A 13,551-nucleotide genomic window follows, 5' to 3' on the forward strand; every position below is an offset into this window, starting at 1 on the left:
CAGTTCACACCAGTCTTTAGCACGATGCGTCGGTTTTTCGCTCATTCATCGCATATTTTGGCACCAGAATGGCCAATTTGCATTTCTACCCCCAGCAAGTCAATAATTGAATTTAGACTCGTGCACACTTACGGTTTTATTTTCTTTTTTTGTTTTACGGTAGCAGGCTACGCCCACGTTGTTTGCAAGTCATACAGAGTGTCTGTGTCATATTTCATGCTCACCCATCAAGGTTCGACTTCAAAATTTCAAAATTCCAAAATTCCAAAAAACTTTTTGCGAATGGTGGATAGATGATCCAAGTAGTAGAATTTTTACGGGTCGATGGCCCAATCAGTCCAAAATTTCAAATTCAATTTTTGAAGGGTCGATGGCCCAACATACCAAGTGATGTCAAATTTAAACTTCGGGTCGATGACCCAATTATTCAAAATTTTCAAATTCAATTTTCGGGTCGATGACCCAACCTTTCAAATAATCTAATTTTAAGATCGATGATCCAAGTGTGCTTATGTGATGATTATTGCTAGTACGTTTTTGTGTTTCAAATATAGCAGGATATGCTTCAACTGGGGGCTCTAAAGTCTTCGACTTTAGAGCCATTGCAAACTGGGGGCTTTGAAGCCGTTGGCTTCAGAGACCATTATCAAGATGTAAAGGATGGCATCCGCCAAGAATTCAATTCAATACAAGAATATGAAATGGAAGAATTCCTTAGCTAAAAGCAAATGATGAAAGCGGCGACAACCTCCTTGGAAAGTCCCGTCCCATTCGGACAAGTGCCAGCAGATGATAAATTTTGGGCAAATGTCAGCAGATGATGAATTTTGGACAAATGCCAGCAGATGATAAACTTTGGGCATGTGTCAGCAATTGCCGAACTACGACGCGGGTTTGATTCCGTCAGAAACGAATACGTAGGCGCCTAAGGATAAGGCTCAATCCACCATATATATATGCAGTTTTATGGGTCGACGACCAACGATGACAATTTGACACAACAGAAGCATGAGTTAATCCCTGACGAAGTTTCAGGTATGATCTCTTCTTATGGCTGGCGAGCTTATATACGCAAGTCTAATGGATTATAAACGACCCGCAGAATCCTCAGGTGGAAAGGGACCTGGGGTATACTTTGACTTTCGCCTTGTCCAAGCCTCAGTCAAAAGGGGGGCTCTGTAGATACCCATATCCGTCGATATTGGAATTTATAGAGAACCCGACAAACACCCGATGATGATAGGCCACATGTATTTATTAGTTGTCATTGTCATTATTTGGGTTCGTCTTACGATGTAGAATGAGCGTTGTCGACGGAGTATTTTATTAATTTAAATGATATTTAAATTAAAGCTTTTTTAAGGTGAATTCATTTTACTTTATTTTGAATTTATTTTCTCAAGTTTATTTTATTGAAAATAAAATAAATAATTGATGTGAAAAATCATTTTATGGGTGTATTTGATTTAAAAAATCATTGATTTAAATGTGTTAATCGATTTGAAAAATCGAATTTGAAAATCGAAAACTCGTTTTAACCACGCGTTTTGGAGCTCGATTATAGCTCGGTTTTTGAGCCCTTTTTCTTTACGAGTTGGCATGAATCTCGAGTACACTAACCAACCTAGGCCTCTACCCATCCAACCCCAGTTCGAACCCCCATATCCACAGCCCAAATCCCGTCCCAAATACTCACCAAACAGCCCGCAACACAAGCAGCCCCCCCCTGTTTTGCGTGCTCAAACCCGAGCCCAAAACCCGCTCCAAACACCACATAAACCCGTGCCCATTAACCCTACACCATACCCTAGTATCCTACCCATATTACCTTAGCTTAACCACCAATAAAACCCTCCATACAAACCCTAAAAACCCCACGAATAGCTGATGGACAGCAGCTATGCGAAACAGGCCCGACTGCTTGTTGCCCTACTTCTACCCTTCGAAACTCCTTATAAATACCCCTCCCCCCCCTTCACCATACATTAATTCCTCTAAGTTCTACATACATACTACCGTCATTCACAAGCTTTAAACTCCAGAAACAAACCCTAATCCCCTCGACAAAACCGACTTACAAACCGAGAATCAGTTTGTGTGTCCTCTTTGAAACCGTTCGTTCAACCATCAAACCTCCATTAAAATTCGATTTTGTTGTTCCACATTAACCATACAACATCCACCTGCATCTTAGACAAAGATTCACGAGCCAAATTGCCCTTGAGAGTACACGAATCCCCTCGAAAAACAGAGTGACATACACTCTGTTTTCGCGGCTTTTCCTGTCTGTCCAGTTCTGTTTGTGCTCGTTTTTCGTGCCCAATAACTAAAAAAGAGCAGGGATTGTTTTAAGATCTCTGTTCTCCTCTCTTTCTAGTTTTCAAAACATCTTTTAAATCTAATTTTCACCGTAAAACGAGTGAGAAATTGCAGTTTGAAAGTTGCTGTCCAGATTTGCAAAAAACGTGTTGTTTGCTTTGTTCCTTCGTCGACGACGGCCTCTCGAGATAAAATCTACGATCGATTACGACCCAACACGGTGTCAACGATAGATGTAGGTTGAGGGTGCATCAAATCCTCTTCTTCTCCCTTTTATTTCGTTTTTTTTATGTTTGTTTTTTATTGTTTCGTTTTATTTTTTTTATCGTTTGTTATCGTTAACTATGAAACTAGTTTAGTCCGAGTATGAGTTAAAGTACCACCACGAACACCCGCGTTGACTTGAGATGGGAAAGAAATCCACCACATCGGTCGGTCGTACACTCCGTCTCATTTACATATCCTCGTGTTCAAGGTAGGGCATTAATAAAACGATTTCTAACTTCGTTCCTCGCTTTTGACCCCTCCCTTGTTTCGTTTAATTCGACCTGCCCAAGGACCATTCACATGTTAGTTCGACCTCTGATTGTTAACATATGACTCATTTAGATGACATTAGATCAATTTAATAACCTAATTAGACACGTTAGGTGGCTTCGACACAAGCATTAAAATCAACTAACAATTCTTTAACTTAATTGAATGCATCTTTCTCTTTCACATAATTTCTCGCTAGTATAAGAGTGCGTGATTAGCACCTTCTTATTAACACTCGATGAGTTAAATTAATTAGCGAACTTGACCTAATTCGACCCTTTAGGCCGTGTAGAGCACCCGGTTTTAGGCAAAGCTTTCTGACCTCTTTTATCATCGTTTTCTAATGTACATCCCGCATCGCTTCGCAAATATATCTAACCTAATGAATTTAACCTAGGAACTAGGGTGGACGTGGCTTTAAAACGTGAGGGTGGCCGCGCCTTTTCTTGTTTCGTTTGTTTTATATCATTTGTTCTTTGTCGTTTCGTAGCTTGTAATTTATAGTTTGTTCATCGAGTTGTAATTTTCAAGTTTCTTTTACTTTTATCGAGTCAAAACTTCTTCAAAAACCTTAGTCTTGTTTGGTTAGATGGTTATGCCCCAATGCATGTAAGAGCGTAGTAAATCGCATGTTGTTTAAAGCAGCATGGCCCGATTTATGCTAATGCATGCTTTGGTGTGTGGCCCTATGTCTAATTCGTTAAGATTAAGTGAAAGCACGCATCACGAGGAGTGACCCAAGGCCGTGAGTCATGTAAGCCGTGAGCCACCTCCCTTGTGCACGTTTCCCTAGGCCGAATTGGCCGTGTAATGTGTCGTGTACGGTTTTGTGTATAGCGTTGTATTTTAGATCGAGTTGTATCTTTAATTTATCGTTGTGTCGGCATGAAATGCCTGGGTTGTAATAGGATAGATCCCAACGGATCCCCCATTCCCCCTAAGCCTTGTTTACTTTGTTTTGTATGTTGTTAGATCAATCAACCCACATGCTAAATTACAACTTTGACAAAGTTAGTTTAGTTGCATCTAAATCGACATAGAAACTTCACATGTTAGGGTTTTGAAAACGATGTTTGCATATCATATATCGTAGTAGCTATGACCTTGTTTGAAATCCGACACTTGACTTAGTAGAGGCCGTTATTGACGGGCGGGTTAGGTGTCCTTATGGGCTTCCTAACACGTACCCTCACCCCTTACTCAAGATCTATGGTTTATGGATCCGTCTAAATACCATTGGATTACGAGAGTCATTCAAATCGAGTGATATAGGGTACAAGTCTTTATCTTTAATCACTCGTAGTCAATTGGCTTTATGCTTTTCGATGAAAGGTGTAAAGTTTACTTGAACGGTTCCAAGTTCCCAAAAAACTTGGTGGCGACTCTAATTTGTCTTAATTCGATTCGAAAGAACCTCGAGTCGATTATGCCTAGTGTGGATCCCGCGGACGCAGTTCCCGAGGGCCTTGTCCACAGTACGCCTCCATCAAAACAATTAAATTTCTCAACATTCAACAATTCATAACGTTTGAGGTTTCTTTGGCATTAAATTACTTCCACATGACAAAATTTTGGAAATGAGCACTTCAAACTTATTGATAGAAAGTATTTTTGGGTTGCCTTACCCCAAGGTCAATCAAGGTCACCTAGACAAGTTAACCAAGTCCACATCGCATCACGGGGTTGGATAGGTGACTCACATGCAAACCCTTGACTAGGTTTTGGGTCATGGGTCAAAAGACACTAGAATGACACTATCTAGGGTGTTTTACAACCATTCTAGTAGGCAAAGTCTTAAGTTGAAAAAGTATTTGTAATGACTTAGTTGCTCTTGTCAAAGTTCTCAATTAGGCACTTTTCAAAACTTTTTCTAAATGCAACTACATGCAATGATGCAACTAATATAAACATCCTAATGCAAGTGATTCTATCAACTAATATGACATATAAACTAAATGCAAGTCCTAAATTCACATTGTTATACCGCATCAATCAAAATAAAGCCACATAGTCATTAACATAAAGAGGAAAAAGGAGATTGGAAAGATCATACCATGCGGTCTTCATGATCCTCATGTCTCGGATGTGGCGTAGTCAATCAATGTGAACAAGGATAGAACAAACACAATGTACAATATATACAATATAACTACACTACAAAAGGAATAAACATGTTTTTGGGTTTTTCAAATTTTCAAAAATTTATGTATTTTTGAATAAGAGTTAAGTTAGAATTCCCCATCCCCACACTAATATGGGCATTGTCCTCAATGGCCAAAATGATGGGAAATTATGCAAACTTGATGCATGATTTCTACACTAGATGCAATCTACACTACTCTACACTACATGATGCATGGTTTTTGTTTATGACGGAGAGGATAATTTAGATTACCTCCCGTTGTGTATGCATTAACTTCCCCAAACCGAGTTAGACACTATTGCTAATGTCCAAGGATGGGTGTAGTTCATGCACACACTATGCAATGCATGAAACTAATTTGTCATTTTGGATTTTGAAAGTGGGAACAATAAAATGAGAACACCTCAAAAAGTACCGAGGTGTGAGTCCTCAATGGTGCTAGGACTACTCCAACAATGATAAAGATTAATAAAGTATAAGTTAACAAGACACAAACTTCTTTTCATGAAACTTTGAAAAATAAAGAGGGGAGATGAGAAAACTTCACTTAAACTTAGGTGGGTGCCTCTTGCCCGCTCCACTTAGTTATGAAGTATTCTTCTAGACATCGGCATCATCTCCCTCTACGTCGCTATCCCATATCTCCTTTGATGCATCACTCAAACTTGGGTCCATGAATTCGTCTTCTTCACTTTCAAGCTCCACCGTGTCTCCTCCACAAGAATTGTTGCTTCCCTCCTCTTGTCTCCCGTTTGCTCCTCATTAGCTCTCTCCGAATAGGGGAAGAGCAAATCTAATTGAGCCCATGAGGGAAATGCTCCTTCCTCACTAATCCGTCCTCTTCGAACCATCTCGTGATATTGAGGGTAGAGAGCATAGTAAGTGTCCACGGAGGTTTCGTATTGACGGTAGTGTAAATCTTGTAAGATTCCCGTGACAAAGTCGTCACGGGGGAGGATGAAGAGATTTGGATGGTTGTATGGTTGGTAAGGAAATGGGTAGGGAGGCACTTTGATCTTCTCATCTTGAGTTTGTTGTTCTTGTTGTTGTGGTGGTGGATTTTGAGGTGGTGGTGCTTGCCTTGGTTGGGTTGGATTTGGAGGGATGAGGTAGGATGGGATTGGAGACAAATGTCCTCTTCTCGGAGAAATTCGTGGTAAGCCATTCATTGGAAGAAAAATCGGATCACATCCTTTCGTTATCCACTTGATGCGCTTGTCAACCCCTTCAAGGGTTATCCAATGATGTTGAATGAGAAGAAGATCTTCATTTATCCTCGTGTTTCCCAAAAGAGGAGTATACTCATTATTCTCATTGAATCTTTGGTTGAAATGCTTCGCAAGCCTAGTAATGAGTCCTCCATTCACAATGTGTTTCATTCCATCATCGTCACCATTCCTAAACTTTGCCCATTTCTCGACTAGCACTAGAGGTGCATTGAGGTGGTACACACTTCTTCCTTGAATATTGAGGTAGGATTCCATAAACACAAGGTCTAATTGGTTCACGATCGCCGGATCTCGGCGAGCAAAGAGAGTGCCCGAGAGGAATCGCTAAGTAAGTCTCAAGATCGGATTTTGAATATGAAAAGCGAGACATTCCATGTTGTGTACGAAATCCCGCCGGTCATGGCCCTCCACAAAGGCTCAACACTGTATTTCTTTGTCTTCGATGTTCGGGTAGGCGAAACATCGAGTCCAAACACATTTGCGAATTCTACAAGGGTCATCATCCTTGAAACATTTTCTAGCCTAAACTCTATGTAAATTTTTTTGTTCAAGGTTGTAATCTTCAAAAAGCTCAGAAACTCAAGCACAAGAGATCGATAAGTTGGTTCATACATGTGAAAAAGGGTAGAGAGACCAAATACTTCAAAGAGAGCTTCTACTTGGTGATAAACCCCAAGTTTCTTCAAGGTATCATGACATAAAAACTTAGTGGGAAGAATGTTCTTACTTAGAAGCCGGTGGAAGACTAATCTTTGTACATCATTGACAAATTCCACATTTGAGAAGTCATCAAGCCTTGTGAGATCTACAATCTCTTCATGCTCCCTTCTTAATGTGTTGACATGGGAGGTGGAAGAACTTCCCCTCATCCTTGGTCTCCTCCCATTCGTAAAAGAGGATCTCCTTGGTGCCATTCCTTGATTATAGAGTTGAATTCTTTTGATTTGTGAAGGAATAAAGATGCTCCTTGTTGATTGAGTGTTGCCTTTGGAAACCCTAGAAAATTGGGGCTTTTTGATTTTGTGGGTTAAGAGAGTGATTTGGATATGTATGGGAGTCATAAGGAGGTGGGTTTTATAATGCAAGTGGAAGGAGTATTGATGTGTCACTAATATGTGTGGTGGGGTGTAATTTAATTAGGAGAAGTCAGGTCAAAACACCGTAGGAGGACGAGCGGATTCGAGCAGAAGACGCTCGGATTCGTGCTTCTTGGGACGGGCGGATTCGGGGTAATACGCCCGGATTCTGTCACAGCTGAATTTCCAAAAGTTGACGCCTCAAAGACGGGCGTCCCGAGCATGAGACGCTCGGATTCTTTTTCATCGGGACGGGCGTTTTCTTCTGAAGACGGACGGATTCCTTTAGAGCAATTTTCCTTGAAATGCACAGGTAGAAAGACGGGCGTCTTTCTGCCAAGCCGGCCGGTTTCTTCAGGACGGGCGTTTTACCTTCTGGGACGCTCGGATTCCCCTTCATTCCAAAAATCTTCAATTTCTCAGCATAGCAGGACGGACGGATTCTCCTTAGAACGCCCGGATTCCAGCAAGACGACCGGATTCCAGTGAACACGCACGTGTTCAGGCTGTGAATTCATCCTTCGACTTACTCTCCTCTCTTAGATGCGTCCCCACACTTGAAAATTGGTTCCTTCCTTCATTCACAATTTCATTATAACCCTCCCTCACTTACGCTCATAAAAAGAGTTCATGCTAATTATTAAAAGAAGTGCAATAAAACAATAAATACAAGTTAGAGGGTTAGTATATTTACAAGTGGTGGTTTAGGGAGGACTCCACCAAACTCTCCCTTTGATAGTTCTTTCAAGGATTAGAAGGCCCGAGGTAGATGACCTCGACCTCTCCAACAAACGCTCCTTTATAGTATGGTTTCAACCTTTGACCATTTACCTTGAACTTGCTTCCATCTTCCGCCTTGAGTTCGAAATCTCCATATTTTCCAACTTCGGTTATCACATAGGGACCCATCCATCTAGAGTTCAACTTTCCCGGAAAAAGTCGGTAGCGGGAATTGAATAGAAGGACTTTGTCCCCTTTATGCAAGGCCTTTTGTCTAATTCTCTTATCATGAAGCAATTTCGTTCTTTCTTTGTAAATCTTTGCATTCTCATAGGATTGTAGACGGAATTCCTCCAACTCTTGAATTTGAATCATCCTCTTTTGACCGCTCAATTTGAGATCAAGATTAAGTGCTCGGATTGCCCAATAATCTTTGTACTCCAATTCGATTGGCAAATGACATGCTTTTGCATAGACAAGCTTGTAAGGGGAGGCTCCTATGGGAGTCTTATAGGCCGTCCTATAAGCCCAAAGAGCATCATCAGGCTTTGTGCTCCAATCTTTCCGAGTCTTGTTCGCAACTTTCTCAAGGATTTTCTTGATCTCTCTATTTGAAATCTCAACTTGACCGCTTGTTTGAGGATGATATCCCAAGCCGGTTCTATGTTGAACACCATATTTGGTCAAAAGAGATGCAAGTTTCTTCTCATGGAAATGCGTTCCTCCATCACTAATGATTGCTCTAGGAACTCCAAATCTTGGGAAGATTATCTTCTTGAAGAGCTTGGTGACCGTTTTTGCATCATCATTTGGAGTGGCAATTGCCTCCACCCATTTTGAGACGTAATCTACGGCCACAAGAATGTACTTATTCCCATTTGATGTCACAAAGGGACCTTGGTAGTCGATTCCCCAAACATCGAAGATTTCCACCTCTAGAATGCCCCTTTGTGGCATTTCGTTCCTCAAAGAGATATTCCCCGTTCTTTGACAAGCATCACAATGGATGATGATTTCTCTTATGTCTTGAAACATTGTAGGCCAATAGAAGCCCGATTGAAGAATTTTTGCAACGGTCCTCCTTGCTCCATGGTGCCCACCGTAGGGTGATGAATGATAACCTTCCAAGATTCCTTGGATTTCCCATTGAGGGATGCATCTCCGGTAGAGCCCATCACTACACTCCTTGTAGAGGTTTGGGTCATCCCAAAAGTACCTCTTCACTTCGAATAGGAATCTCTTCCTTTGGTTGTGGTTCAAACTTGGAGGAAGTACCTTTCCAACAATATAATTGGCATAATCGGCAAACCATGGGGTGATGTGCCTTCCAAGTTGTGTTTTAATAGCCATCAAAATATCGTCGGGAAATGAGTAATTGATCGGGGTTTCTCCATTTTCATCATGAAACCGGATCCTTGACAAATGATCCACCACTACATTCTCGGCTCCTTTCTTGTCTCTTATTTCCAAGTCAAATTCTTGAAGAAGCAAAATCCATCTCAACAATCTTGGTTTTGTCTCCTTCTTTATCAAGACATGTCGGAGAGCACGGTGATCCGAAAATACAATCACCTTGGATCCAAGCAATTAGGGACGGAATTTATCCAAAGCATAGACAATGGCAAGAAGCTCTTTCTCGGTTGTATCATAATTCACTTGGGAAGGGTCGAGAGTCTTTCTTATGTAATAGATGGCGTGAAGAGCTCTCCCTTCCCGTTGGCCAAGAACCGCTCCAACGGCGTAGTTGCTAGCATCACTCATAATCTCGAAAGGTAATTCCCAATTTGGAGGTTGGATGATCGGTGCCGAGATTAGTGCTTCCTTGATTCTATTAAAGGCTTCAACACACTCATAAGTGAATTGGAATTGGGCATCCTTAAGCAAAAGTTGAGTGAGGGGTTTCGCTATTTTTGAAAAATCCTTTATGAAATGGCGATAAAAACCCGCGTGACCGAGAAAACTTCTCACCCCTCTAACATTCGCGGGAGGTGGGAGTTTCTCTATCACCTCAACTTTAGCTTTATCGACCTCGATGCCCTTTTCTGAAATCAAATGACCCAAAACAATTCCTTCATTGACCATGAAGTGACACTTTTCCCAATTTAAAACAAGACTAACATCTTCACATTTTTGCAATACAAGAGAAAGATTATGCAAACATGAGTCAAAGTCCTTTCCATAAACACTAAAATCATCCATAAAAACTTCCATTATGGTTTCTAAGTAGTCGGAGAAGACATGATGTGACCATAATTGGCGCATATTTAGCCCCCGAATTACCATTGTTTCCATGCTTTTTAGTGCCTATTTGGGTCATTTCTTATCTTTAGTTCTTTGTTTTGCATATTCTTTGAGATTTTGATCCCTTGGTAGGAAAGGAGTAAGAATCTTGCATTTTCATGGCAAAACGAGGCTAAATTGATTGTATTCAATGACCAAGCATCAAGAAGAGACAAGACTAGAAGGCCTTTGTACATATCATAGTAGAAGAGCAATGTTGAGAAAGGATCCTTGCGTCCCCAAGGAAATCCCCAAGGAATTTATGAAGAAAAGGGAAGAAAAGAAGAAGAATTGCCGCTGACCAACAATCCGAGCGGATTGCGGACAATCCGTCCGTCCGGCCTCAACAATCCGGCGTCCCTCCTTGGAATCCGCTCGGATTCCCCTCAACAATCCGAGCGTCCCTCTCCTGAATCCGCTCGGATTGCACCGCCCAAATCCGGCCGTCCGACTCTAATCCCATGATTCCCCGCACAAAGACTGATTTCATTCTTCAAGCTACGAAAAGAGAAGCCCTTCTCTCAGAAAATACCGGCTCCTCCTTGCTCAACTTAAAAAGTGTAATTACTAGTTTAGCCCTTAGTTAACCCTAATGCATCCTCCCTAATTTTCACTATAAATACCCCATTAGTCTAATTAGAGGAGCATGTTCTTCTTATCAATAATTAGTGTAGTTAATATCAATCAAATCTCTCTTCAATATTGTAATCAAGTATTAATCAAGTTTTAATCCAAGTTTTAGTTCTTTAATCTCTCTCTTGTTCTTCCTTTATTTTGGGTAATTGAAGATTATTTGGGTTATTATTGGGAGATTGACAACCTCTCAATCTAGGATTCAAGTACTTCTATTATTCTTGCTTTATTATTGGAATCATTAGTAGGTATAATCTCTTAATCCCTTTTTAATTATTGTTAATTACTTTCATTTATTCATCATGTTTCATTATGTTAGTATGATTGACAACCTTTCTAGCATGATCAACATGATAATGAGTGAGTAGTCTCTTAGCTAGGGTTTAATGGGTGATTAGGGGAAACCAACATGGGGAATGATTCATGCTTAAATCAATATGCTTTCATATCTTATTTGCTTGCTTGTTTTGATCTTAATACATGCACATGTTATATTTGATGAAATGCTAAGCCTATGAATCCTTGCATTTACTATCATCTTCTATCTTTTCAATGAGACTTGTAAGACATAACCCAACTCGAGTCTTGTTAGACCATGCATGTGTTGAGTAGGAAAGATTAAGTCGACTTGTAGGTGTTGTACAATCTAATCGATTCGGCTCCGGGACCCAAACTTTCCTAGGATTGTAAGACATAACCCAACTCGATCCATCACAACAATAATTGCTTGCTTATAATTTGAGAACATGTTTGTATGATCATATCCCATGATTCTCCTATGAACCCATGACACCCTAGTGCTTTTAATCAATTGTTTACACCCCTTATTTCATTCATCTTGCTAGTTTATTTTCATTGTTATTCTAGTTTAGTGACCTTCTACACCAACTCAATTTGTGACACCCCTAGACACTACTAGTTGCAATAGAATTCTCATTTCAATACCCGTCCCTTGGGATCCGACCTTTACTTGCCTCTTTACTAATTGTAGAGTTGTTTGTGAAGTATAAATTGTGTTTTGTATCGACCATTGACCAACGACCACATATGCTTAATTGTGAACACGAAATGGCCTCGATCTACCAAATGGTACTCCTACACCGCAACATCTCACCGGTAATTTTATTGCCAAGTCCGCCTTCATCCAACTAGTTGAGAGGAGCCAATTCGGGGGAATGCCTAGTGAGGACCCTCATTCTCATATGGAAACCTTTTCCGATTATTGTGATGCTATCTCTCAAACGGGCGTGACTCAAGACCAAATTAGATGGGTCTTATTTCCTTTTTCGTTAATCGGCACCGCGAAGCAATGGTTGAAGGGCCTTGATAAGGCCACCCTTGGAATAGATTCTTGGAAGAAGTTAGCTCTAGCTTTCTACAAAAAATTCTACCCACCGGAAAAGACTAACATGCTAAGAGCTCAAATTACGGGTTTTAAGCAAAGGGATGAAGAATCTTTGTATGAAGCTTGGGAGCGGTTCAAAGGTGTTTGTCGCTCATGTCCTCACCATGGACTTAGCGAATGGTTTTTGGTACAACAATTTTGGAATGGTTTATATGAAGATTCTAGGAACATTCTCAATATGGGATCAAATGGAATGTTCACCGAAGTTGATGACAATCAAACATGGAACAAGATTGAGGAAATGGCGGTCCATAATTCACAATATAGTAGACCTCGCAAGGCTACTAGAGGAGGAAAGCATGAAGTGGACTCCGTTACTCAATTGGGTGTTCAACTTAGTGCTCACATTGACACAATCAACTTGAAGTTTGAACAAGCTATGGCTAGACTTGAGGAAAACTCAAAATCATCGAAGCATCATGTCAATGCCATGACGGCATCCTCATCAATCCCAAGTGGGATATGTGAGAATTGTGGAACTTTGGGTCATGACCCAAGTGAGTGTAGGGGAACAACCGAACAAGTTAATGCTTTCCAAGCTTACAAAAGTGGTACCCCTTATTCAAATTTTTACAATGAAAACACCAAGTTCCATCCAAATCTCTCATACAAAAGCCAAAATGTTCAAAACCCTCAAACAACATACACTCCACCACCCATGAGAAATCAAAATCAAAGACCCTTTTACAATCAAAACCAAGGTTACCAAAATCAAAATCCATACAATCACCAAAATGACCAAGGTTTTGATGTCCAAAAAGCGGTCCTCCAAATGCAAAAGAATCAACAAGAATTTTTCACCCAAATGCAAATAGATAGCCAAGCAAAGGACACCACCATAAACAACATTCTAGCTCATACCAAGATGTTGGAAACACAATTGACTCAACTAGCATCTTCAAGCTCACAAAGACAAAAGGGGCAATTACCACCTCAAAGTAATCCCCCTAGACATGAAACGGTTAGTGCCATTCACTTGAGAAGTGGTACAAGATATGAAGCACCGAAGGAGCAAGTTGAGAATGAAGTTGTGAAAGCTAGTGAAAATGAAGTTGTTGTGCAAAGCCCCAAAGAAGGGGAATCATCAAAAGAAGAAAGTTTAAAGAAAAATGAAGACAAAGCCAAAGAAAAGGAGCCCATTGTGATTAGACTTCCTTTTCCAAGTCGTCAAGCCAAGCCAAAATTTGATGATCAACTTGGAAAGTTCAT

The 13,551-nt window shown here is 40.5% G+C and overlaps 1 non-coding gene across 1 annotated transcript; it reads right to left on the reverse strand.

Annotated features, from left to right (window-relative positions):
* Positions 1-12,346: 12,346 nt before the first annotated feature.
* Positions 12,347-12,453, reverse strand: LOC141637078 (small nucleolar RNA R71). The gene has a single exon (XR_012541640.1). It is a non-coding gene; the product is annotated as a small nucleolar RNA R71 (small nucleolar RNA).
* Between the last annotated feature and the right edge of the window lie 1,098 nt (positions 12,454-13,551).

The sequence above is a fragment of the Silene latifolia genome, chromosome Y (assembly GCF_048544455.1).
Source record: "Silene latifolia isolate original U9 population chromosome Y, ASM4854445v1, whole genome shotgun sequence".
Classification (NCBI taxonomy): Eukaryota; Viridiplantae; Streptophyta; class Magnoliopsida; order Caryophyllales; family Caryophyllaceae; genus Silene; species Silene latifolia.